The sequence below is a fragment of the Vipera ursinii genome (assembly GCF_947247035.1).
Source record: "Vipera ursinii genome assembly, chromosome: W".
NCBI classification, from domain to species: domain Eukaryota; kingdom Metazoa; phylum Chordata; class Lepidosauria; order Squamata; family Viperidae; genus Vipera; species Vipera ursinii.
Window position 1 is genome coordinate 2,012,382 of NC_139522.1, and position 26,430 is coordinate 2,038,811.

A 26,430-nucleotide genomic window follows, 5' to 3' on the forward strand; every position below is an offset into this window, starting at 1 on the left:
TCGAAGCAAGAATTGGAATATCAGGGTATCAACATGTCATGGTGGGTACGTTTACAAATACAAAATAGATATGAAAAAGATATGAAAATGTATGGATTTTATAAAGAACAAAATGTGTTTGATAAGATATTATTAACATCTGATAAGAAATTAATTAAAAAATTGTATAACTTTTCCAACTTTTTGTTGGAAAATGAACAAATTAAAGGTTTAAGGTTTATTAAATTTATATGCCGCCCTTCTCCCTGAGGACTCAGGGCGGCTCACAACAATAAAAAGTTAAAAGATATAAATACCAAAAATTAAAAGAGGATTAAACAATATAAGAAATAAGAACAATTTAAACCAATAAAAAACCAAATTTAAAAACCATGATCTGTCCAGGCCTGCTTGTTCGAATAACCAGGTCTTTAGGTCACAGCGGAAGGACTGAAGGTCAGGGGCCATCCGCAGCTCCGGGGGCAGTTCGTTCCAGAGGGTCGGTGTGCCCACAGAGAAGGCTCTCCCCCTGGGGGTCGCCAGCCAGCATTGCCTGGCCGACGGCACCCTGAGGAGGTCGACTCTGTGGGAGCGAACCGGGCGATGGGATGTTGACATTGGCAGCAGGTGGTCTCGCAAGTACCCCGGGCCTAAGCCATGTAGGGCTTTAAAGGTGATTATCAGCACTTTGAATTGCACCCGGAGGGCAACCGGAAGCCAATGCAGCTCGCGCAGGAGTGGTGTAACATGGGAGTATCGAGATACTCCCATAAGCACCTGCGCGGCCGCATTTTGCACCAGTTGAAGCCTCCGGGCACACCTCAAGGGCAGCCCCATGTAGAGAGCATTGCAGTAATCCAGGAGAGAGGTGACAAGGGCATGGGTGACCATGCATAGGGCATCTTGGTCCAAAAAGGGGCACAACTGGCATACCAGGCGAACCTGTGCAAAAGCCCCCCTGGTCACAGCAGTTAGATGATCTTCCAAATTAAGCCGTGAATCCAGGAGGACACCCAAGTTGCGGGCCCTTTCTGAGGGGGGCAATACCTCCCCCCCATAAGAAGAGATGGAACCTGTTGGACAGTACGAGATGCTAATATCCACAGCCACTCGGTCTTGGAGGGGTTCAGCCTGAGCCTGTTCCTTCCCATCCAGACCCTGCCTCCAGGCACCGGGACATCACGTCAAGGGCATCACTGGGTTGGCTCGGGGTGGAGATAAACAACTGGGTATCATTGGCATATTGGTGATACCTCACCCCAAAGCCACGGATGATCTCACCCAGCGGCTTCATATAGATGTTGAACAGGAGGGGGGAGAGAACCAACCCCTGAGGTACCCCACAAGAAAGGGCCCTCAGGGTGGATCTCTGCCCCCCTGCCACTACAAACTGCGAACGGCCCGACAGGTAGGAGGAGAACCACCGTAAAACAGTGCCTCCCACTCCCAACCCCTTGAGCCATCGCAGCATGATACCATGGTCGATGGTATCAAAAGCTGCTGAGAAGTCAAGTAGGACCAGGACAGAGGAGCAACCCCTGTCCTGGGCCCGCCAGAGATCATCTACCAGTGTGACCAATGCCATTTCCGTGCTGTAACCGGGTCTGAAACCGGACTGGTACGGGTCCAGATAGTCCGCTTCATCCAGGAATTGCGGAAGCTGACGTGCCACAACACTCTTGACAACCTTCGCTACAAAGTGAAGGTTGGAGACAGGACGATAGTTATTCAACGAGGCTGGGTCCAGAGCAGGCTTCTTGTGGAGGGGCCTTACCACTGCCTCTTTTAAGGCGGAGGGGAAGACACCCTCTGTTAATGAAGAATTGACAACTGCCTGGAGCCAGCCCCCGTCACCTCCCAGGCGGCCGAAACCAGCCAGGAGGGACATGGGTCCAATAAACAAGTTGCAGTGCTCAGCCTACACATAATCCTGTCCACATCATCCAAAGTCACAGGGTCAAACTCACCCCAAATGGTATGACCAAGACCTGCCCTCTCCACTCCGTCAGATTCCGCCCAGTCGGAGTCCAAACCAGTCTGGATCTGAGCGATTTTGTCCTGCAGATACTGAACAAATTCCTCAGCCCTACCCTGCAAGGGGTCATCCCTCGGTCGCTGGTTAAGCAGTGAGCGGGTCACTCTAAACAGGACGGCTGGGCAATTATCTGCGGACGCAATGAGAGCGGAAAAGTAAACACGCTTTGCCGCTTCCATCGCCACTAGGTAAGACTTAAGACAAGTAATTAGCTGTGTTCGGTCAGATTCGGATCTGCTGGATCTCCAACAGCTCTCTAGGTGTCTTTTCCGGTGCTTCATCTCTCGGAGCCCCTCGGTAAACCAGGGAGCCACCCAGGATCTGCGCTGGGTCAGAGGCCGCAAAGGCACAACTCGATCCAAGGCCCCAGCAGCAGCCCTCTCCCAGGCTACCACTAGGGCCTCGGCAGAGTCGTGGGCAAGGGAAGCAGGAAATGTCCCAAGCTCCATCTGGAACCTCTCAGGGTCCATCAGGCACCTGGGGCGGAACCACCTGGTCGGTTCCACCTCCCAGCGGCGGGGGGTGGCGTACTGAAAGTCTAGCTGGAGAAGGAAATGATCAGACCATGACAGGGGTTGGATGGTTAAATCTCCCCTACCCAGACCATTAATCCACTGCCCAGAGATAAAAACCAGGTCGAATGTGTGCCCTCCATTATGGGTCGGGTCCTGAATTATTTGAGTCAGGTCCATGGCTGTCATGGAAGCCATGAACTCCCAAGCCAACTCAGATGCCTCACCCACGGAAGGCAGATTGAAATCCCCCAGAACTATAAGCCTGGGGAACTCAATCGCCAACCCGGGCAAGATGTCAAGGAGCTTGGGCAGGGCCGATGACACACAGCTGGGAGACAGGTATGTAATCAATAGGCCCAACTGAACTCCAAGACCCCACTTCAAAAGGAGAGACTCACACCCGCCTATCTGAGGGACAGTGGCCACTTGCAGACAAAGACTCTCCCTAATAATAACCGCCACCCCCCCACCCCTGCCCTGGGCCCACGGCTGGTGAAGCACTCGGAAGCCCGGTGGGCATAGTTCCGAGAGGGGGACACCCCCCTCTTGGCCTAACCAGGTCTCCGTGATGCAGGCCAGGTCCGCGTTCTCCTCCTCGATAAGATCATGTATGAGGGGAGCCTTGTTCAGCACGGACCTGGCATTGAAATAAACCAACCTGAGCCCAGGGTCCTGCAATCCTATGTCCCCGGGGGAGCAAGAAGAGCCACAAGGGCAGGAACAGGCAACCGCTTGAAGACAGCGGTGGCCCGTTCTCCAGTTGCAATGAAGCCCTCTGCTCCCACACTCTCTGCCCCTCCCAATCACCGTTGGAATGGGAAGACCCTCTTCACTCAGAGCTGAGTCCCCCCCCAAACCCCTACTCCCCCCTTCAACCATCTGATGGTCTGGACTGCTGTCCGGATCGAACTCCCCCAAGTTCATTCCGGATCCTTTGGGCCTCCCCCCTCCCGGATCCCCTTAAAATTTTGTTTAAAAATCTCAGTAAAAACCCCCTCAAACTCCTCTTTGCAGCATGCCATCTCTCAGGGTCCCATAACCCGTCATCAAGAAAGATCTTCTTTAAAATAGATGGACGCTCCTGCGAGAGGGGGGAATCTCGCAGTGAGTAAAGTTCTCCAGGGGTATATGCTGGCATATAAAGTGAAACGGTAATGGTGACATCGGGCAATGGAGGGTGGCAGTAAATGGAATCGATGAAAAGTTCAGTCGGCCAGTGGCAGGTCCCAAAGCCACAATCATGACGATAATGAAATAATCAACGGTGGCGACAGCAAAAGTCATAATGAAATAAAGATGACAAGTCCAGAAGAGGGGGGCAGCCCAATGACAATGCCGACAGACCCAAGCCAACAGGTTCAAGCACGACGACAGGGACAGCTGCAACCTCCGCGGTGGCAAGAAGAAGGAACAGCAGCAGTGGCAGACCCCACAGCCACCACAGCACCACCAGGTCCACCGCACTCACAGAGCCAAATTCGCCGAGTGGCAGGGGGGGAAACATGACATCGAAGTCCCCTTCCCCCCATCCATAACCCGGGGCTCACAATAGAGCAAACAAGCACGAGCAGAGCCCAAATTCCAGATCAAAAGGGACAATGACAACATGGGTGGAGAATTTTGGTTATACTATAGAGTTAGAAGAATGGCAAAAACTATGGGAGAGAAATTATAAATTGACAATGTCAACTGCATATAAAGAAAATCTATATAAAATGTTTTAATAGATGGCATTTACCTCCAGCTAGATTAGCAAAAATGTTTAAAAATGTATCAGGCAAATGTTGGAAATGTAAACACAACATAGGTACATATTACCATATTTGGTGGACATGTGATAAAGCTAAAGCCTATTGGAGAAAAATACATGTTTGGCTAGAAAATATACTAGGAGAACATGTAGCATTTAATCCCGAATTATTTTTATTAGGTATATTACCAGAAAAGACTGATAAACAAAATACATACTTGGTTCTACATATCATAACCGCAGCAAGAATAAGCTATGCACAATGTTGGAAAAATGAACAAGTACCTGCTGGTTGATTCTGATTGGATCTCCATTGCATTTAAACTGCATTTAAGCTGCAAAGAGCTTGCTCGGAAGTGCTACAATCTGTACGTTTGTTAATGGTGGACCAGAAATGAAGCTGAGACCCTGCCGATTGGATCTGATTGGACATCCATTGCATTAAAACTGCATGTAAGCTGCTGAGAGATTGCTTGGAAGTGCTACAAAATGTACGTTTGTGTATGGGGGAGCGAAAAACCCTAACCCTAACCCTCCGGACTGGACCTGATGGGATCTCCATTACATTTAAACTGCATTTGAACTGCCCAGAGCTTTCTGGGAAGTGTTACAATCTGTACATTTTTGGAGGGGGGAGAAGAAAAATAGCTGAAACCCTGATGATTGGATATCCATTGTATTTAAACTGCCCAGAGCTTGCTGGGAAGTGCTACAATCTCTAGATTTGTGGTGGTTGGAGCAGAAAAGTAGCTGAGTCCCTGCTGATTGGATCTGATTGTATCTCCATTGCATTTTAAATGCCCAGAGCTTGCTGGGAAGTGCGACAATCTGTAGGTTTGTAGAGGGGCGATTAGAAAACTACCTGAGACCCTGCTGATTGGATCTGATTGGATCTCCATTGCATTTAAACTAAATTTAAACTGCCCAGAGCTTGCTGGGAAGTGCTACAAAATGTACGTTTGTTGAGGGGGGAGCAGAAAAGTAGCTTAGACACTGCTGATTGGATCTCCATTGTATGTTAAATGCCCAGAACTTCCTGGGAAGTGCTACAATCTGTATGTTTGTGGAGAGGAGAGCAGAAAAGTAGCTGAGACCCTGCTGATTTCATCTGATTGGATCTCCATTGCATTTAAACTGCATTTATACGGCCCACAGATTGCTGGGAAGTGCTACAATCTGTAGGTTTGTGGAGGGCAGATCAGAAACATAGCTGAGACCCTGCTGACTGGATCTGATTGGAACTCTATTCGATTTAACCTGTATTTAAACTGCCAAGATCTTGCTGGGAAGTGCTACAATCTGTACATTTGTGGAGGGGGGAGAAGAAAATAGCTGAAACCCTGATGATTGGATATCCATTGCATTTAAACTGCCCAGAGCTTGCTGGGAAGTGCTACAATTTCTAGGTTTGTGGTGGGTGGAGGAGAAAAGTAACTGAGACCCTGCTGATTGGATCTGATTGGATCTCCATTGCATTTAAAATGCCCAGAGCTTGCTGGGAAGTGCTACAATCTATGGGTTTGTGGAGGGGGGAGCAGAAAAGTATCTGAGACCTTGCTGATTGGATCTGATTGGATCTCCATTTCATTTAAACTGCATTTAGGCTGCACAGATCTTGCTGGGAAGTGCTACAATCTCTACGTTTGTGGAGGGGGGAGCAGCAAAGTAGCTGTGACCCTGCTGATTGGATCTGATTGGATGTCCATTGCATTTAAACTGCATTTAAACTACCCAGAGGTTCCTGCGAAGTGCTACAATCTGTACGGTTGTAGAGGGGGGAGCAGAAAAGTAGCTGAGATGATGCTGATTGGATCTGATTGGATCTCCATTGCATTTAAACTGCATTTATATTGCCCACAGATTGCCAGGAAGTGCTAAAATCTGTATGTCTGCAGATATCGGAGCAGAAAAGTAGCTGAGTCCGTGCTGATTGGACGAGGGTGGGATCCTGCTTCACCGTTTAAAGGGCTGAAGTTAACGAGGGGTCGGCAATACACGCTGGAGGGAAGAGGCATTTCCCCCCCCCAAGCCGGCTAGTAAAGCCACACTAACGGCCACATGTTCAGCGGACGCATTCCCTGAGCCTAAGAAGCAGGATCCAAGAACGCAGGAATCGCGGAAAGATGCCGAAGGTCGGCAAACTCAGAGAGTTCGATGTAAAACATCCAGAAGAATGGCTGTCTTACCTCTCACAAGTGGAGAACTATCTATGAGCAAACCAAATTGCAGAGGAATGCCTAAAAGTCACCATGTTGCTATGCATGTGTGGACCAGCAACTTTCTACCTAGCAGAAAATCTTTTCGCGCTGACGCCCATCGAAGCAGTATCGTTTGCAGACCTTAAGAAGAAGCTGACTGGGCATTTTCAGCCCAAGATGTCTGAGATGGCATGGCATTTTAAATTCGACCAAAGAGTGCAGCTACCCGGAGAGACAGCTTCAGAGTTTATCGCGGGCCTAAGGCAGGCCGCACGCCTTTGCAAGTTCTTGAACTTAGAGGAACGACTGAGAGACCGGCTCGTCTGTGGCCTTTGAGACAGAACCCTCCAGCAGAGACTGTTTGCTAGACCCAATCTCACATTCTCTGAGGCACAGGACGAGGTCATTGCTGACGAAGCCGCCGGGGGTGCAGTGCAGACAGTGCAGCCTACCAAACCTTCAAAGGTTGAAGATTCTGTCCATCTTGAGGTCGCCAAATGCATCGGAGAATCGTCAGAAGATGAAGAACCCGAAATCAACAAACTCCAAAAGCAACCAAACACGCAAAACCACGGCAACCACCAACGAGAGAACGATTACAAGGCAGTTCTCTTACCTAGATGTAAGGGGTGCGGAGGCAACCATCTTTGTGCCAATTGCAGATTTCGCTCAGCCACGTGTAGAGCTTGCAGAAGGGCCGGCCACATCGTGGTGGTTTGCAGAGCCCGCCAGAGAGACAGGCCACCGAAACACCAGTCAGAGGAACCGACTAGGAGAGGTACTGGAGCCCAGGGTCCAGTTATGTTCTGAACCAGCCCTCTTCTGGCCTTGTAAAGGCAAACCCCTATTTAAGAAGAAGAGACTGGAGAGCTTCCAAGGCTAAAAGGCATCTGCCAAGATTTAATTACGCAGTTAACAAAAACACAAGAGCTTGTCTTCTCAAGCGGAAAAGTTGCTTTCAGCAACCAGCCCCTCCCCAAACACTCCTTTTATAGAGAGCTCAGGGCGTGGTCTCCCTGTGCCTCCTCCCGAGGAGTCCCATAGCCTTTCTTTGTTTGTTCCTGCTCGACTGCCTCCTGCGTCGGGCGTCCTTGAACAGGGCCAGCTGTGGGTCATCATCCTCCGCACTCTCGGGCTCACGCAGCTGAGAAGAGGTCCCCGGCTGAGGACTCTGCAAAGCCTCCAAACCATCATCAGCCGGTTCGTCTCCCTCCTCCCCCACATCTGAGTCCTCCGATACATCGGACCCGGCTGTCGGACCCACAGGCTGGCCCTGAGTCACAACACTATCCCGCACCGCAGGGCCCTTCCCCCGGGTCTGCCGATCCGGATGCGGTCGGGATGGGAACTGTTCGTGAAACGCAGTCACCAACGCAGGGGCATGAACGGCGGTCGCGTCTTCCCATGTGAAGTCCTCCGGCCCGTACCCTTTCCACTCGATCAGGTACTGGAAGCGACCTTTCAGCCAGCGGGAATCCCTGATGCTGGCGACCTCGTACTCGGGGGTGCTGCCTCCATCACGAGTTCCTGATGGGGGAGGTTCTGCTTGGCGAAGTGGACAGGCCGGTTGTTCGGGGACCAACAAGGACCGATGGAAGACGGGGTGCACGCGCAGGGAACGTGGCAGAGTTAAACGATAGGCGACCGGATTGATGACGGCCTCGACTGGGAACGGTCCAAGGTAACGGTGGTCCAGCTTCCTCGCCGGCCGAGTGGATGGTAGGTTCCTGGTGGACAGCCAGACCCGATCCCCCACCGATAGTGGAGGCGTATCCCTTCTCGACCGATCGGCGAACCTCTTGTAGTCGGCCTTGGCCTTCTCCAGCTGCCGTCGCACCAACCGATGGATCGCCTGTAACTCCGCCATGAATTCGTTCGCTGCCGGCTCCGGTGAGTCCACGGGAGAAAGGGGGAAAAACCTGGGGTGATAACCCACGTTGGCCAAGAACGGTGTCATCTGCGTGGAGGTGTGTTGCGAGTTATTAAAGGCAAACTCGGCTATGGCCAAATAGTCTACCCAATTGTCCTGCTGCAGGTTAACATAGCAGCGCAGATACTGCTCTAAGATGCCGATGACCTTCTCGGTACCCCCGTCGGTCTGAGGATGATGCGCGGACGAGAGGCAAACCTTAATGTCCAACGCCCGCATCAACTCCTGCCAAAAGCGGGCTGTAAACTGGGCCCCCCTATCGGAGACGACCCTATCGGGAAGGCCGTGCAGCCGGAACACCTGTTGGATGAACATGCGACTAGTGGCGCGAGCTGACGGTAAGCCGCGACAGGGGATGAAGTGCGCCATCTTGGTCAACATGTCCACCACCACAAACACTGTCGTGAAGCCGGAGGATGGGGGTAGATCCGTCAGAAAGTCCATGGACACAGCCCCCCAGGGTCTCTTGGGCGTTGGCAAAGGCTGCAGTAAACCAGGCGGGGCCCCTGTCGCTGACTTGGCCTGCCTGCATGGGACGCAGGAGGTGACATAAGACTGGACATCGTGTCGGACTCGGGGCCACCAGAAAGTACGGGAGACCAGGTTCAGAGTCTTGAACAGGCCAAAATGCCCCGCAGCCGGGTTATCATGACATTGGCTGAGGACGAGTCCCCTGAGTGGCCCTCCTGGAACATAGAGCCGGTCACGATAATACAGGAGTCCATCCGCGACCGACCAAGGCGAATCTGGCCCCACCTCTTCCTTCCGCTGAGCCACCCACGCCTCCTGCTGCTGCGCCTCCCGGATCCGAGCCCGTATATCCACCGGCTCCCGCACCGCAGCAAAAGACTCAACGGGAATCACTGTCCTGGGCGGAAGCTTGTCTTCCACTCGGGTGTACTCGGGCTTCCTGGACAGAGCATCCGCTCTCTGGTTGTGCCCGCTTGGTATGTACCGCACCCGGAAGTCAAACCTCGCAAAGAAGAGGGACCACCGGATCTGGCGTTGATTCAAATTCCGAGCGGTCTGCAGGCTTTCCAGATTCTTGTGGTCCGTCCGGACCTCGATCTGATGCCGCGCCCCCTCCAGATGATGCCTCCAAGCCTCGAACGCCGCCTTGATGGCCAGCAGCTCCTTCTCCCAGATGGTATAGTTGCGCTCCGAGGGGTTCAATTTCCGAGAGTGATACGCGCAAGGGAAAAGGGTACCGTTGGGCATCGCTGCCTGGAGTAACACGGCCCCAATGGCAATGTCGGAGGCGTCCGCCTCCACGACAAACGGCCGTTGCGGGTCAGGATGCTTCAAGATGGGCTCCTTCATGAAGGCGTCCTTCAAAGCTTGGAACGCCTGTTGTTCGGGGGCGTTCCACTGGAACCGAGTCTTCTTCTGCAGGAGCCGGGTGAGGGGGGCTGTCAAGGCAGCAAAGCCAGGGATGAATGTCCGATAGTAGTTGGCAAATCCAAGAAGTCGCTGAACATCCTTCACGCGACGCGGGGGTTGCCAACTCTGCAACGACTCAACTTTACTCGGTTCCATGGCGATGCCCTCAGGAGAAATGCGGTGGCCCAAGAAATCAATGGTCACCTGGTAGAACTGGCACTTCTCCAACTTGGCAAACAGCCGATGTTTCCGGAGGCGCTGCAGGACCTGACGGAGATGCTGATGATGCGCTTCACGCGACGGGGAGTAAATCAGGATGTCGTCCAGGTAAATCACAACAAACTGGTCCAACAGATCCCGAAAGATGTCATTCATAAAATGCTGAAACACAGCGGGGGCGTTGGTCAGGCCAAACGGCATCACCGTGTACTCGAAATGTCCATAGCGAGTACCAAACGCCGTCTTCCACTCATCACCCGGCCGAACCCTGACGAGGTTGTAAGCTCCACGCAGGTCCAGTTTCGTGAAGATCTTAGCCTCCCGGAGTCGGTCCAAGAGCTCGGGGATGAGGGGCAGCGGGTAGCGGTTACGCACCGTGATGGCGTTGAGTTTCCGGTAGTCACAGCAAAGCCGTAACTCGCCCGACTTCTTTTTGACGAAAAGCACGGGCGCAGACACTGGCGAGGACGAGGGCCGGATGAAACCGCGAGCCAAATTCTTTGTCAGGAAGTCCCGCAATGCAGCCATTCGGGCTCCGACATGGAGTACAAACGCCCCACTGGGAGAGGCGCATCAGGGACTAGGTCAATGGAGCAGTCGTAGGGCCTGTGCGGGGGTAATTGGTCCGCCTCTGACTCGCTGAACACGTCAGCAAAGTCGGACAGTTCGGGAGGCAAGGAAACCCCTGGGGAACCCTCCACCTGGCCGGCACAGATATGGCGGGTGTGGTCCACGCACTGCAAACTTGGGAAGGTGACCAGGTTCTGAGACCAATAGATCTGTGGATCATGCGCCCGGAGCCACGCCAGTCCCAAGACCACGGGGAAGTGCAGATCCGAAGTGACGTAGAACTGGATGGCCTCCACATGGGTACTGATGGCCATACACACGGGTTGCGTGGCGGCCGTAATAGGCCCGGACAGGAGCACTCGACCATCGATGGTCTCCACAAGCATGGGCGGATCCACTGGACACTGGGGAACAGCCCATTTGGCCACAAAGGCCGAATCCATAAAGTTAGTGGTAGCCCCAGAGTCAATTAAGGCATGGACCGGAATCCCCTCTGGCTTGCCAGGAAGGATCAGTCGTGCCTCCAAAATCAAATGCCGTGGAGGTTCACAGGCACCGTCGGAACGGCGTCGCTCGGCGTGGTCGTTGTGGGTCGCCCGATCTTTCACACCGTCTAGATCGGGCTCGGGCCGTTTCCCGATAGCAAAGCAGGGGACTTTCTCGGGGCAGGCTTGGTCACTGACGCCCGCTGACGCTTCTTCGGGCAAGAAGCAGCCAAATGTCCAGGGTCCCCACAGTAAAAACACAACCCCTCCGATCGTCGTCTGTCCATTTCCGTCACCGATAGACGGGACCTGGCGGCACCCAGCTCCATTGGCTCCTCCCTCTGGACTGGGGGCTCACGCACAACAGGGGCGGCAGGGGTCTGTGGGGTGGCACGGCGACTCTTACGCTGCTGCAGCCGGGCATCGATCCGCAGACAAAGATGGATCAGCCCATTCAGGTCTGAGGGAATGTCCACGCGGGCCAGCTCATCCAACATCTCCTCCGACAAGCCATCCTGGAAGGCATCCACGAGCGCAGCCTCATTCCAGGCGGAATCCTGGCTAAGCAGCCAGAAATCGCTGATGTAGGCCTGTAGGGGGCGCTGACCCTGCCTCAAAGCTTTCAGGCGTCGGGTGGCAGTCTGCGCCTTAATTGGGTCCTCGTACATGAGGCGCATATGGTCACAAAACCCCCCAAAGTTATCCAACAAAGGGCTAGGCTGTGCCAACAGAGGCGTGCCCCAACGAGCTGCATCTCCCGACAGAAGGCTCAACACGAATCCCACCTTATCTCGGTCAGTGGGGAAATCAGCCGCCCTCACGCTGATAAAAAGCTGGCATTGTCCCAGGAAGGCAGGAAACAGTTCTGGATTACCAGCAAATTTATCCGGCATAGCTATCTGACATTTCCTCCTGGGTGGGGGGGCAGCATGTACCTGAGCCTGCAGTTGTGCCACCTGAGTGGCCAGCAAGGTGAGTTGCTGGTTGAGCTGGGCATTCTCGGCAAGAAGCTGCTCCATCGTAGTAATAAGGGGTGGGGTGCTGAAAGCAAACTGTTCTGAACCAGCCCTCTTCTGGCCTTGTAAAGGCAAACCCCTATTTAAGAAGAAGAGACTGGAGAGCTTCCAAGGCTAAAAGGCATCTGCCAAGATTTAATTACGCAGTTAACAAAAACACAAGAGCTTGTCTTCTCAAGCGGAAAAGTTGCTTTCAGCAACCAGCCCCTCCCCAAACACTCCTTTTATAGAGAGCTCAGGGCGTGGTCTCCCTGTGCCTCCTCCCGAGGAGTCCCATAGCCTTTCTTTGTTTGTTCCTGCTCGACTGCCTCCTGCGTCGGGCGTCCTTGAACAGGGCCAGCTGTGGGTCATCATCCTCCGCACTCTCGGGCTCACGCAGCTGAGAAGAGGTCCCCGGCTGAGGACTCTGCAAAGCCTCCAAACCATCATCAGCCGGTTCGTCTCCCTCCTCCCCCTCATCTGAGTCCTCCGATACATCGGACCCGGCTGTCGGACCCACAGGCTGGCCCTGAGTCACAACAAGTTAGTGTGGGGTTCTTCAGAAGCCGGAGAAGCGTTTGCTGCACCGGGGCTCGTCGCACCCTCAAGCCTAAACTCAAGCTCTCGGTAGAGCTACAAGGAGTTCCATGTAAGATGGAGTTGGACTCCGGCTCGGCAGTATCGATCATTTCGCAAGACACATTCAACTTTGTGTGTAGGCGCAGTAACAATTGGGCTAAACTAAGGCCCTCAGATATTATTTTAATGGATTTTCAGAATGCTCACGTGAAAGTTAAGGGTGAAGCCACATTATTGGTAAAATGTAAAGGGTTTTTGGGGCACCTGGATGTAATAGTAGTAGAGGACCAAAGAACGAGTCTTATTGGACTTGATTGGTTTGATGCTTTAGGCATTCAAATTACAGGCATTAGCCGGACACAAACAGCAGACCTCATGACTGTTTGTGAAGAATACGCAGATGTTTTTGAGTCAACCCTGGGGACTTACACTGGCCCGCCAATTACCTTTAAGTTAGATCCTAACGTTGTGCCAATTAGGATTAAGCCTTGCAGGTTCCCCTTTGCCCTAAAGCACAAAATCAATTTCAAAATCGATAAGGTAGTAGAGCAGGGCGTATTACAGCCTGTTGATGGGGGGGAGTGGGAAACTCCTACTGTCACCCCACTGAAGTCCAACGGGGAAGTTCGCATTTGCACAGTTTATAAATGCACATTAAATAAGGCCCTTAGTCAACATGCTTACCCGGTTCCTGTAGTCAACCATATTTTAGCCTCCTTGCAAGGAGGAACCATTTTTGTTAAACTTGATTTAGCACAGGCATATCAGCAATTGCCGGTTGACGAGGCCACAGCCGCGGCTCAAACTATAGTAACTCACAGAGGGGCATTCAAAGTCAAACGCTTACAGTTTGGAGTCAGTGTTGCACTGGGTATTTTCCAAGGGATTATGGAACGCACACTTAAGAGTATTCAGGGTGTCTGCCCCTATTTTGATGATGTTCTCATTGCCGGGGAATCCCCAGAAGTGTTGGCCAGTAGGCTCAGGGCTGTTTTGCAAAGGCTCCGCGATGCGGGCCTCAAATTGAAGAAAAACAAATGTAGTATTGGGGTCTCATCAATGGACTTTTTGGGGTTCCGTATTGATGCTAATGGAATTCACCCTGCTGATTCAAAAGTGAAGGCCATCAAATTGGCTCCAAGGCCAAAATCAAAAGGAGAGCTGCAAGCATTTTTGGGCCTCCTAAATTTTTATCACACATTCCTACCTCATAAGGCTTCGATAGCAGAGCCTCTCCACAAGCTGCTTGATAAAAAAGCCCCTTGGAAATGGACTAACTTACACGAAAAAAGTTTCCAGGTTCTGAATCCCTTCTATCAGAAAGGTCCACTGTAACTCATTACAAAGAGTCTAAACCTGTATGTCTTGCATGTGATGCATCTCCCTATGGGGTGGGGGCAGTCTTAAGCCACATAGAGAAAAATGGGAAACAGGTTCCTATTGCGTTTTATTCTAGGACTTTATCTTCTGCTGAGTGCAATTATGCACAGATTGATAAAGAAGCCTTGGCCATAGTGGCTGGAGTTAAGAAATTTCATGATTATTATTATTTATTAAAGAGTTTTACAAAAACAAAATTTTACAATATATCCCCAAATCCCTCCCACCCCAAACCCACCCACTTCCCCCCCACTTCCCAGAGCTAAATACAGGATTATAGTTACAATAATCATATTCTAAATAAAAATTATGTATAATATACAATTAACCAAATTCATAATGTGCTTTAACTCCCCTTTAACATAACTACAAACAAAGTACCAATAACAATATCCCACTAAAATCTACTCATAAGCTAAATGGAACTTTTTAGTCCCATATTTGTTCTGAATATAATTTATCCATCTCCTCCAAACTGAAATATATCTTTCCTGTGAATGATCTTTCAAATAAGCAGAAATCTTAGACATTTCTGCAAGATTCGAAACTTTAAACACCCATTCTTCTATAGTGGGCAAACTATCCTTCTTCCAATAGTGTCCCACCAGTAACCGTGCTGCTGTTATCATGTTCAACATCAAGTTAGTTTCTTTAACATCACAATCTACCACAATACCCAATAAAAACAATTGCGGAGAAAACTTTATCTTTCTCTTAAAAATCTTTTGAATGTTCCACCAAATTTTGATCCAAAAAGCTTTTATATTTCTACAAGTCCACCACATGTGAAAATAGGTAGCTTCTAAACTACCACATCTCCAACATTTAGACTGTAAATTAGGATACATGTTAGACAACCTCTTGGGATCCAGATGCCATCTATAAAACATTTTATAAAAATTTTCTCTTAAATTTTGAGCCTGAGTAAATTTAACATTTCTAACCCAAATTATCTCCCAAGTGTCCAACTAAATTGTTTCCTGAATATTTTGTGACCACTTTATCATACAGTCTTTAACCAGTTCCGTTTCCGAATCCAATTCAATTAAAGCATTATATATCCTCTTTATATGTGCACAATTTAAATCTGTAATTTGTTTTACTAAATTTTGATCTGTAATTGTGATGCCAACCTTTTGATCTGACTTCCACCTAACTTTCAATTGGGTATATTGAAACCAAGAGTAACTTATGTTTTCTTGTCTCAACTCCTGTAATGATTTAAGTTGCCAATCAGTCCCTTGCAATCTAAGTAGTTCCTTATAAGAAACCATATCCATACTCACTCCCATAGATACGCCCTCTATCGTGTGTCCAGGAATTCCCCAAATCGGTATTTTATAATTTAACTTATAATAATACTTTTTCCAGACACGCAATAAAGCACTTCTAAGAATATGGGATTTAAAAGCCCTGTCTCCCTTCTTATCGTAAAGCAAATATGCATGCCATCCATATACCAAATCCCATCCCTCAAGATGAAGTATTCTCTTGTTAGTTAAATTAAGCCAATCACTAACCCACGTCAAGGCAACCGCATCATAGTACAATTTCAAATTCGGCGCCTTGAGTCCCCCTCTTTCCCTAGCATCTTGTAAAATCTTAAATTTAACTCTTGGTTTTTCCCCCGCCCAAATAAATTTGTTAATACCCTTCTGCCATTGATCAAGGTTGGCATCCTTTTTCAATATAGGTATCATTTGAAACAAAAAGAGAAACTTTGGTAGAACATTCATTTTAACAACTGCAATTCTTCCCAGTAATGATAATTGTAATTTTTTTCAATTATTTAAGTCCCCTTGTACCTTCGACCATAGTGTTTCATAATTATTCTTATACAATTTTACATTTGAGGCTGCAATATATACTCCTAAATATTTAACCTTCTTCACTATTTCAAAACCTGTTAATTTTGATAACATATCCCTTTCACTCATAGATAAATTCTTGGATAATATCTTAGTCTTATTACTATTCACCTTAAACCCAGAAACCTTACCATACTGAGTTATAATTTCCATCAAATCTATAACCGACTGTAACGGTTGGGATACTGTCACAACCAAGTCATCAGCGAAAGCTCTCAATGTATAATCATTCTGTTTTATTTTAATTCCCTTTATCATAGAGGACTCTCGAATTTTGATTAATAAAATCTCTAATGTTAAAACAAACAATAATGGTGATAGGGGGCAACCCTGTCTTGTACCTTTTTCAATTTTAAAGGTCTCTGTTAATCCCCCGTTAACTATAATTTGTGCAGTTTGTTGTTGATATATAACTTTAATAGCATGTAGAAAACCTTCTCCAAAATTCATCTCCTCAACAACTCTTAATAAAAATTGCCAATTCAATTGGTCAAAGGCTTTCTCTGCATCCAAAAATATCAATGCTGCAGGGACTTGGTTGTTCTTATCCAAGTATTCAAGCAGGTTAACAATTTGTCTTACATTATATTTCATATACCTCCCAGATATAAATCCCGATTGATCACTATGAATCATTTGTTTCAAAACTTGCATTAATCTATTGGCCAATACTTTAGCAAAAATCTTATAATCTGTATTTAAAAGCGATATAGGTCTATAATTTTTAGGTTGAGTAAGGTCTTGATCCTCCTTTGGAATCAACGATACAAAAGCTGTCCTCCATGATGGAGGAACTACACCTCCAGTCTGAATTTCATTAAACAAAATCTTTAAGGGTTCAATCATTTCAGGCAACAACTTTTTATAGTAAACTGCTGTTAATCCATCCGTTCCCGGAGCCTTGCCCAGTTTCAACTGTTTAATAACTAAAGAAATTTCTTCTGATGTAATTGGGCAGTTCATCTCAAGTTGTTGTTCTTGTGAAAGTCTTGGAAAATGAGCTCCCTGTAAATACTTGTCTATATCTAAAGCTTGTATATTTTCTTTAGAATATAATTTCGAGTAAAAATCTAAAAAACTCCTCTTAATCAAATTTTGTTGGTAGACTTCTTTGTCTTTATATTCTATTTTATCTATAGTACGTGATTTCTGTTTTTTCCTTAATTGATAAGCCAACCATCTACCAGGCTTATTACCGTTGCAAAAAGTATTGTGTTTGGCATAGTGCAAATTAGTTGCTACTTGATCAACCAGTAGCATATTAAATTGTTCTTTCAATAAATGTATTGAGATCCTTAAATTATTATCCAATGGATTCAAAATGAGCTTTTTCTCCTCTCTTCCTCAATATCTAAACGTTTTTGCATTTGCTTACGCCTATAAGCATTATTCATATAAATCAAAACCCCTCTCATATAGGCTTTACTAGCATCCCAAACCATTTCCATCGAGGTACCTTTATGCATATTTGTGACAAAAATTTTTTTCATATATTCTCTACATTTCTGCAAAAACAAGTCATTTGTAAATAAATTCTCATTCAGCCTCCAGGATCTCCTACTAGCGTCTTCAGCGAAGAACTCCAACCAAACAGGACTATGGTCAGACATTGTCCTAGGAAAAATCTTAACGTTCTTAACCGAAGAAAAAAGATCAGTAGTAATCAAAATAAAGTCAATCCTGGAGAAAGATTCATGTCTATCCGAAAAAAAGTAAAATCTCTGTCTCTCATATTCCTTTCCCGCCATACATCTCTTAATTCCAGATCTTCCTTCAAATCAAAAAAAGCTTTAGGTAATTTTGAATTTAAAAAGTTTTTAGAAGATCCCTTCTTGTCTTCAGATGGCACCAAAACCCCATTCCAGTCCCCCATCATAATAACAGATTTGTAATCCAGTTCAATTAGTCTCTGATGTAAAAATTTAATTTTTTTTTGCTGTTGTTGATTTGGAGCATATAATCCAATAAGAAGAACTTTCTTTCCTTGTAGTATTAATTCAATACTAACATATCTCCCTTGTTTATCCGATTCAATCAATCTTGCCAAGAAGTCTTTTCTTAAGTAAATAACCACTCCAGCCTTCTTGTCCGGAGCAAAAGATGCAAAATGTGTTCCCAATCGGGAATTAATCAGATATTTTTGATCTTTTAATGCAATATGTGTCTCTTGTAAGCAAACAATGTCATTTTTATGTTGTTTCAGATAAAAAAATACTTACTTTCTTTTCTGTGGTGAATTTAACCCATTAACATTCCATGTCAGGAACTTCATCATCTCTGGTGACCATGAGCCTTTGGAACAAGGCCTGAAGATCAGCTGTTGCTCTCTTAGGACGTGCTCCTCCCACAGGCTCTGAAACAGCCGCATCTTGCGTAGCTGGACCAGTTACAGGCTTTTATTTTTGCTCTTTTTCCATACGCTTATATGCAGCTCTTGTCATCCTCTGTTCTTTTGGATCTTCCTTTAATGCCAAACTCTGCTCCATGGCCTCCGCCTTCTGCATCTCCTCGAGAGGCAGTGACATTGCCCCTTCACTCAATTGTTTATCATCTTGTCTTGCTTCTGTTCTTTTAATTCGGGGAGACGGTGGTAAACCTGCTTTCAGGACCTTAGTATTGAAATCTTTTGCTTTTAAAATTGTATCCAATCTGTATCTGGTCCCTGCATAATTTACCACAATTCCAATAGGTATTTCCCATCTGAACTGGATTTGTCGCTTCTTAAGCTCATCAGACAAAAAGGCAAAGTCTTTCCTCTTTCTAAGAATTTTTGAAGGTATCTCCTTTAAAATCATAATATCTTGGCCTGCAATCTGAAATTTTTCCCGATAAAAAGCCTGGATAATAGAATTTCTGGTTGATCTCCTGGAAAAATAAATCACTACATCTCTAGGTAGACTTTTTTGCCTGGCAATCCAGGAGTTAACCCTAAATGTCTTATCCATTTTCTTAAGTAATTCTTCAGGTTCACATTTCAAAACAGGAGCCACTGCTCGTGCTATTTCCCATTCCAAATCTTCTTTAGGATTCTCTTTGAGGCCTCTGATACGCAAAGCAAACTCCATGTTCTTATATTCTGATATAGTAAGCTCGTCTTCTGTTCTGTCAATCTTGGCCTCTGCTCTATCAATCTTCTGTTCAGCATCAATAATTTTATTTTCCAAATTCTCCACATACTCCATAACTGAGTCCACACGAACATCCAGGCGTTCTATATGTGCAGCTAAACCCTGGAGTGCAAGCACTATATCTTCCCTAATCTGGTTGTTTTGATTAACAAATTCTTCCCTTGTTTTCTGTATTTCTTGCTGCAAAACTTGTGTAGACTGCATCACAACTTGCTGAATGTCTGTCAGTGTAAATGCAGGAGGTGGGGGAGAGGGTGGTTGTACTGTAGGTTTCATCGAGGTCTGCCCTGCAGCTTGTGGTATAGGTGAGGAAATAACATTCTTAGTGTGAGGTATTCTCACGATGAATCGTTAAAGGAGCTTCCAAGCAAAGGCATCACGCAGAGATGCAATCATATTTAGCTTTATTCATGATAGATCAAAGAGAAAGAAATACTTGGCATGAAAGCATTCATGCCTGCATGTAAGAGAGAAATAAAATAAAACAAAACAAGCTAGTATTACATGACTAAAATAGAGGTTAGGAGTAGAGATAGGACTGGAACAAAAAAGAGAATCAGAGAAGCTAGAAACTAGAACAAAGAGCAGCCCCTCGTGCAGAGGTATTTATGGGGGGTCTTGGCCCCTCCTTGACCATAAAACACTCTCACCAATGGGGCTGTGGGTCTGAGACCCTTGGCTCATCAGTGGAAGCAAAGAAACCTCTTTGCCTCCATCTGATGACCCTTTTGGGGAACTGCCAATGGCTGGCACTAAACATCTAACAATTCCCCTTCTTGCCAGCCAATGACAGGGACCAGTGAATGTATGTAAGGGCCGAGCAGGTGTCATAGACATGTATGAAAACATTCAGAAGGCCAAACACAAACGCTTACACAGAAGGTTGTGCCGGTCAATGGGAACAGGTTTGGTAAACAGATCAGCTATCTGGTCAGCTGTATTACAGTGCTCAACATGTATAAAACCCTTTTTGGTAAGCTGCCTGACATTTTTGTAGCGTATGTCTATATGGCGAGATCTAGATCCTACTGCATAAGCCTCCGAGATTGCAATGGCAGCTGTGTTGTCCTCTAGAATTTGGATGGGCAGAGGGGGAGATGCCCAGATGCTTGTTATCAGCTCATTGAACCAAGTCAAATCATTGGCCGTGTCTGACAGGCTGGCATATTCAGCCTCGGCCGTGGAGCAAGAAATAAATTTTTGCTGCCTAACATTCCAATGTACTGGGCAGCCATTTAGCAATATGAGGAAACCGGAAGTGCTCCGTCTAGTTTTGGTGTCGCCAGCCCAGTCTGCGTCTGAGTAAGCGGAGAGCTGGGCCGTCTTCCCCTTCTCTGGTTCTAGCATAAGGAGGGCATCAGCTGTGCCCTTTAGGTATCTAAGCACCCTTTTAACAGCAGTCCAGTGGAATTGCTTTGGGTGTTCCACATGCCTGGACAATAGATTCACAGCTAAAGTTATGTCAGGTCTGCTCCAATTGCTGATGTATAGCAAGGAGCCAATCACAGATCTGTAAAGCGTGTTATCTGTGAACTCAGGACCGTCCTTATGGGTGTGGTTGTAAAAATCGGTTTGCATTGGGCTATGCGTAGGATTAGATTCTGTCATTTTGCATTTGGCCAGTAATTCCTCTATCTTTTCTTTTTGAGATAGAGCGAACCCCCCTTTAGTGGCCAAAATATGCACACCCAAGTACTTGTCAACCCGCCCCAAAGACTTCAGAGTAAACTTTTCTTCCAGGGCCTTGGCAAATTCATCACACCCTTTCTTGTTTGGCCCTACATATAATAGATCATCCACATAAACTAACACCCGTTCTGTGGTACCCTTGGAATTGCGTGTGAAAACACATTGGTCTGCATTAGATGTATGGAAACCAACTCGTTCTAAACTCTTTCTAAGACAGTCATACCATAATTTCCCTGACTGCTTAAGACCATATAACCCTTTGTGAAGCAACCATGTATTTTCCCCTTCTTGCTGGTAGCCAGGTGGGGCCCTCACGTAGATCTGCCGGTCCAAGTTGGCGTGGAGGTAAGCCGTCTGGATGTCGAATTGGAAGACTTCTTCTCCCAGAGCGGCTGCAGTCACGAGGGCGGCCTTGACGCTCTCTGCCCGAACGGTTGGAGAGTAAGTCTCCGAGTAGTCCTCCATGTAACGCTGAGCGAAGCCCTGGGCTACCAAACGAGCCTTATATAGGTAGAGGCCATTGGCAAGTGGTTTTGCCTTGTAAACCCACCTTGTGCCAATGACTTTCCTCTCCTTTGGAGGTTGCTGGGGGGTGAAGACCTTAAGTTGTTTCAGGCTCTGCATTTCCTTCTCCATCGCGAGCTGCCATTTCTCTTGCTCTTCGATGGGCAGCTCCTTGATGTCAGAGAAGGATTTTGGGGTGACCACAACGCTGTTGACAGACGCGATGTGGCCAATGTCAATTCTCTTTGGCGGGACCCCCTTGTTGGACCGCTTTGACCTCCTTACCTTCTGCCACTCACCGCTCTTTTCTTCTGCGGGTCTCTGAGGTGTCGCTGGGGGTGAAGATGGCGTGTCTTCCTCCGTGGGACTGGACGCATCTTCATCTTGTTCCTCACTTTCGTCGGTGGCAGGGTACGGGGTCGCCTCTGGTGATGTCGCGGTCAGTGTGTCCTTGCTGGGTCGGTTGGCATATGGGCTCAGATCATTTGAGTGGATCTGGGTCCAATTGGAATCCTCTTCGAAAGAGGCAGATTGGGAAGTCACAGGCCTGCCCCCTTCTCCCAGGAAACGATAGGCCTTGGAGCCAGGAGCATAGCCCAAGAACCTTAGTCTCTGAGAAACAGGTTTCCCCTTCTTCCGCAGCTGCTTGGGGATATGCACCCATGCATAGGAACCAAACACACGCAAATGTGCCAGATTTGGTTTCCTACCGTGAACCAGGAAATATGGGGTCTGGTTCACAACACTGCTCCAGGTGCGGTTTAAAGTGTAATTGGCATAATGAATTGCCTCCCCCCAGTATGATTCTGCGACACCCGCGTCTGCAATCAGACTACGCATCATGGTTTGCAGGATTCCATTCCTTTTCTCAGCTACACCATTTTGCGACGGGGTGAACGGTGCAGTTAGGAAATGACGGATGCCCTTATGCCTTACCCAGTCCTGGAACTTCTGAGACATGAACTCAGCCCCACGATCGCTCTGCAATTGTGCGATCTTGGTCTTGTACTGGGTCTCTACGAAGTTGTACAGCGACTTTATGGCGTCAAAGGCTTCAGATTTCTCTGTGAGAGTATACACGTGGCCGTAACGTGAAAAATCATCAACGGCAGTGAGAAAATACCTTTTCTTTCCTAGGGATGGTGTAAAAGGCCCAACCAAATCAACATGTACTAGTTGGTAAGGGTATTGGGTCTTACGGGATGACACCTTTCGTATAGGAGCAGCCTTCCTCTTTGTTTTCTTGCAAACGGCACAGTCCAGAAACACGTCACAGTCCTTGAGCTGGACTCCCTCAGCAAACTCTCCCATCTTTTTAACTACAGGGAAGCTTGCATGTCCTAGCCTTCTGTGCATGAGGTGGACGCACTTATTGTGCATTGGCTTTCCCATGGACACTCTCTTGGCTCTTATTGCTTTGAGTGGTGCTGTAGGTGCCTGCTGAGATTCAGGCTCCTTGCCCACACTGCCCTTGGAAAGCCTTGGGGCAGGTTGTGGTGCCTTGGGAGAAAAATATGGCAAGCCATTTATTATTGTAATATTTCCAATGACCTTCTGGTCCCGGGTGACATGACCTCCCCCCTTGCGAAATAGGACTTCCACTTTGTCATCGTCACACAATTTGGTGATGCTCAAAAGGTTGTTGGCTATAGAAGGCGCGTGCAGGACACCCTCTACTTTCCCAAGTCCAGGTAGAGAAACGAAACCCTCCCCAACAACTGAGGCAGTATCACCGTTTGCAACCTTGACAGATGAGGTAATTTTCTTTAACCTTTTAAAACCTTGACTCATATTAGTAATGTGAGAAGAAGCTCCAGAGTCCAGTAACCATAAGTCAGTGGAGCTATCAGCCTTTGTTGTGGGGGTGAGGGAACAAGTATGCAGTGAATGTCCTTTGCCCCTGCCACGCCCCCTTACTTGCCCCTTCCCTCTTACTTGATTGGGACCACGTTTAGGGGCTTGATGTTGATGGGGGCAGTCTTTCTTGAGGTGCTCCTCAGAGCCACAGATGAAACATTTAAACAGAGCATTAATTTGCTCTGAGTTGTGGCGCCCCCTTCTGGCTTGCTGAGTGGTGACTCTAGCGTATTCCCCAGCATTTCTCCTTCTCCGATCTTCTTCAATCAGTCTCCCTGTGAGGTAGGACAGATTTATGTCTTCCCTCTTGACCGCTTCGAGTGAAACAATGAAATTGCTCCAACTCCTGTCTAGGGAAGTAAAAATTATGGAGAGCATGCTCACATCAGACACAGGAAAATCTCTGGAAATCAATTCTGCCCTGAGTGCCTTTAATTTTGCAAGATGTTCAGGCATGCTGGCACCAAATTTCAGTTTGGTTGTATAAAGCTCAGTTGTATATCTGGTGATGGAACCAATGGTATCGCTGTTGAATAATTTGAATAACAATTCCCAGACCTGAGCAGCTCTGAGACCAGCTGGGATACTAGGGAACAAGTTATTATCCAGGGAACTGAGTAGAGCAGAATAAGCCTGCAAGTGTAGCAGCTCTTCTTGACGTCCCCATGGGGAAGGGGGTGGTTTTCGAACCATCTGTAGAATCCCATGCTTTAAGAGATATAGCTGTATATCTTTACTCCAACTGCTATAATTTTCTCCTGCTATTTGCAGTTTTTTAAAATCACTAGGTAGGTCTGTGACCAGAAACTCAGACCCATATTTAAAAAATTCTGAGATGGGCATTGATGTAAAAGGAAGCGGAAAAACGCTTACTCCTGAAGCTGTTTCTGCAGTGAAAGAGGACACTCTTTTTTCTTGAATATTTATTGACTCCAGGTGGGCGTGCCCGGAGACCATGTGATCAGGGGGAGGGCGTTGTTCAGGGTTTCTCCCTTCTTCCCATGAGGCATTGGGGGGGCGGAGCCCAGATTTACCAGCCCGGGGTTGTTTGAATGGATCCTCCCGAGAATTAAAACCACATGGATTTTCATCATTGCCTGGCTTGCCTTGAGGAGCCCATTGCTGATCCTGAAGATCTGAAGAGAAGGTGGGAGGCCACGGGGGTTGATTGTTGGGAGGCTGCAGGCTGGATTCCCCCCGGCAGTTGGGCTCTGGGGAGAGGATGGGAGGCCTTGGAGGGGGGGTAGGCACCCCCGACGTCTGTTTGGCCGCTGTCTTGCTAGCCTCAAAGGCAGTGGCTAGAGCTTGCATGGCTGTCTGGAGAGCCGTTGTAACAGTTTTGGCTGGACAGACATCATTGCTATCATAGCATTTTAGACTTTGTGGGGGGGAGAAATTGGGAATATGCATGCTGTCTTGCTCGGAAGCCAGGAATTGCATGTCATTCAGGCTGGATGCCAGTGACTGCAGGCTATTTTGGTTGGAAGCCAGAGATTGCTGGCTTTCCAGACTTAAAGAAGTCAAGTCTTTGTTAGACCGTGTGGGGGCCGCCATCTTGTTTCCTGTGCCAGACCACGTGGGTGGAGCCATCTTGTTTCCGCTTGCCCCCGGAAGCTGTAGCTCACAGCTGGGAGGGGGGGGTTCCCGCCAAAAGTCCTGGGGTCCCGGGGTCACTAAGGGTGGCAGGCGCCATATTTGGGAGCCTCGTGGTCTCTTCGGTTTCCTGGGCTGCCTTCCCCCTCCCTTTCCCCTGCATTGCAAGGATCTCTTTAAGCAGCTCCTCACGTTCCTGTGCAGTCAGTTTACTCACGCGGCGTTTGGTCTCAGCCAGGTCCATCTCTGCAGCATCTGAGCAGCCTTGGGCAGTTTGCAAACCTTGTATGCTCTCCTCTGTGGCGTTCAGTTGTAGAGAGGCATGTGAAGGGGTCCTGGACGCTCTGCTGGATCCTCTGACGGAATGAAGGTCATTTGCGCTTTCATCTGCAGCTGAGGTTGCCTCAGGAACTGAAGTCTTGGATGTAGGCAGGGAGGCTGTCTTCGATCGATGACTCCTGGTCACGATGGGAGAAATCCTGCCATCTGTTATAAATGGATTGGAGCCGGGCCTTTCAGACATCTTGTTGGCTAGTTCCTGGCTGGCCTGGAAGCTTTCCTTTAAACCATGCTCTGCCTACCAACTTGTGAGGTATTCTCACGATGAATCGTTAAAGGAGCTTCCAAGCAAAGGCATCACGCAGAGATGCAATCATATTTAGCTTTATTCATGATAGATCAAAGAGAAAGAAATACTTGGCATGAAAGCATTCATGCCTGCATGTAAGAGAGAAATAAAATAAAACAAAACAAGCTAGTATTACATGACTAAAATAGAGGTTAGGAGTAGAGATAGGACTGGAACAAAAAAGAGAATCAGAGAAGCTAGAAACTAGAACAAAGAGCAGCCCCTCGTGCAGAGGTATTTATGGGGGGTCTTGGCCCCTCCTTGACCATAAAACACTCTCACCAATGGGGCTGTGGGTCTGAGACCCTTGGCTCATCAGTGGAAGCAAAGAAACCTCTTTGCCTCCATCTGATGACCCTTTTGGGGAACTGCCAATGGCTGGCACTAAACATCTAACACTTAGAAAGTGGAGGCCCTCCCCCACGTCTCGCAGCCATCTCTTAAGTTTCGATTTCCTCTTTCACCCAGCAGAATCAAAGTTCAGAAGAAAAAAAAAAGGGAAGAAAAAATAACAATTCTCTCAAAGTTCTTAACCTTCAATAAGAAGAAAAGGGAACAGGCTTTCAAATAAGCAAAATCCGATACTGGATAAAGTCAGTTGCAAATTGTGTCTCTTGCTTTGTAGCAAAATATAACAATTTTCAAACACAGTCACTTCACACAGGAGAGAAACATTCCAGCGCCATTTTTACTCCATTTCAAACTTGAAACTTGAAGAAGATAATGAAACTGAGTTAAAGTTAAAATCCAATTTGAAAATTCAGATCTTCCTGCTTTGCTCTGCCTGCTTTTCAAAGGAAAAAAATACTCACAATCCCCTCTAAGCAGCAGGTGCAGTTGTCACATCTTGTTCCACTCCTTTTGGAGCGAAGACGTCCTGGGCTCCGAGGGGGCTCACCCTGTTATCCCCCAAACTACTTGGGAGAATCGCAGGGGAGCTCTACCTCTACCCAGGCAAGCTCGCCTCTCCCTCTTCTCCCGAGGGAGAAGCTCCAGCGCCACGGAACAGCTGATTTTCGCTGCCTCCGGGCGTTTTGACGCTTCCCAGGATCGGGCGGCTTCAGAACGCTGCCATTCGGTGCGGCAGCGCTACCGGAAGTTAGAAATTTCATGATTATTTATATGGCAGGGACTTCACTGTCTACACT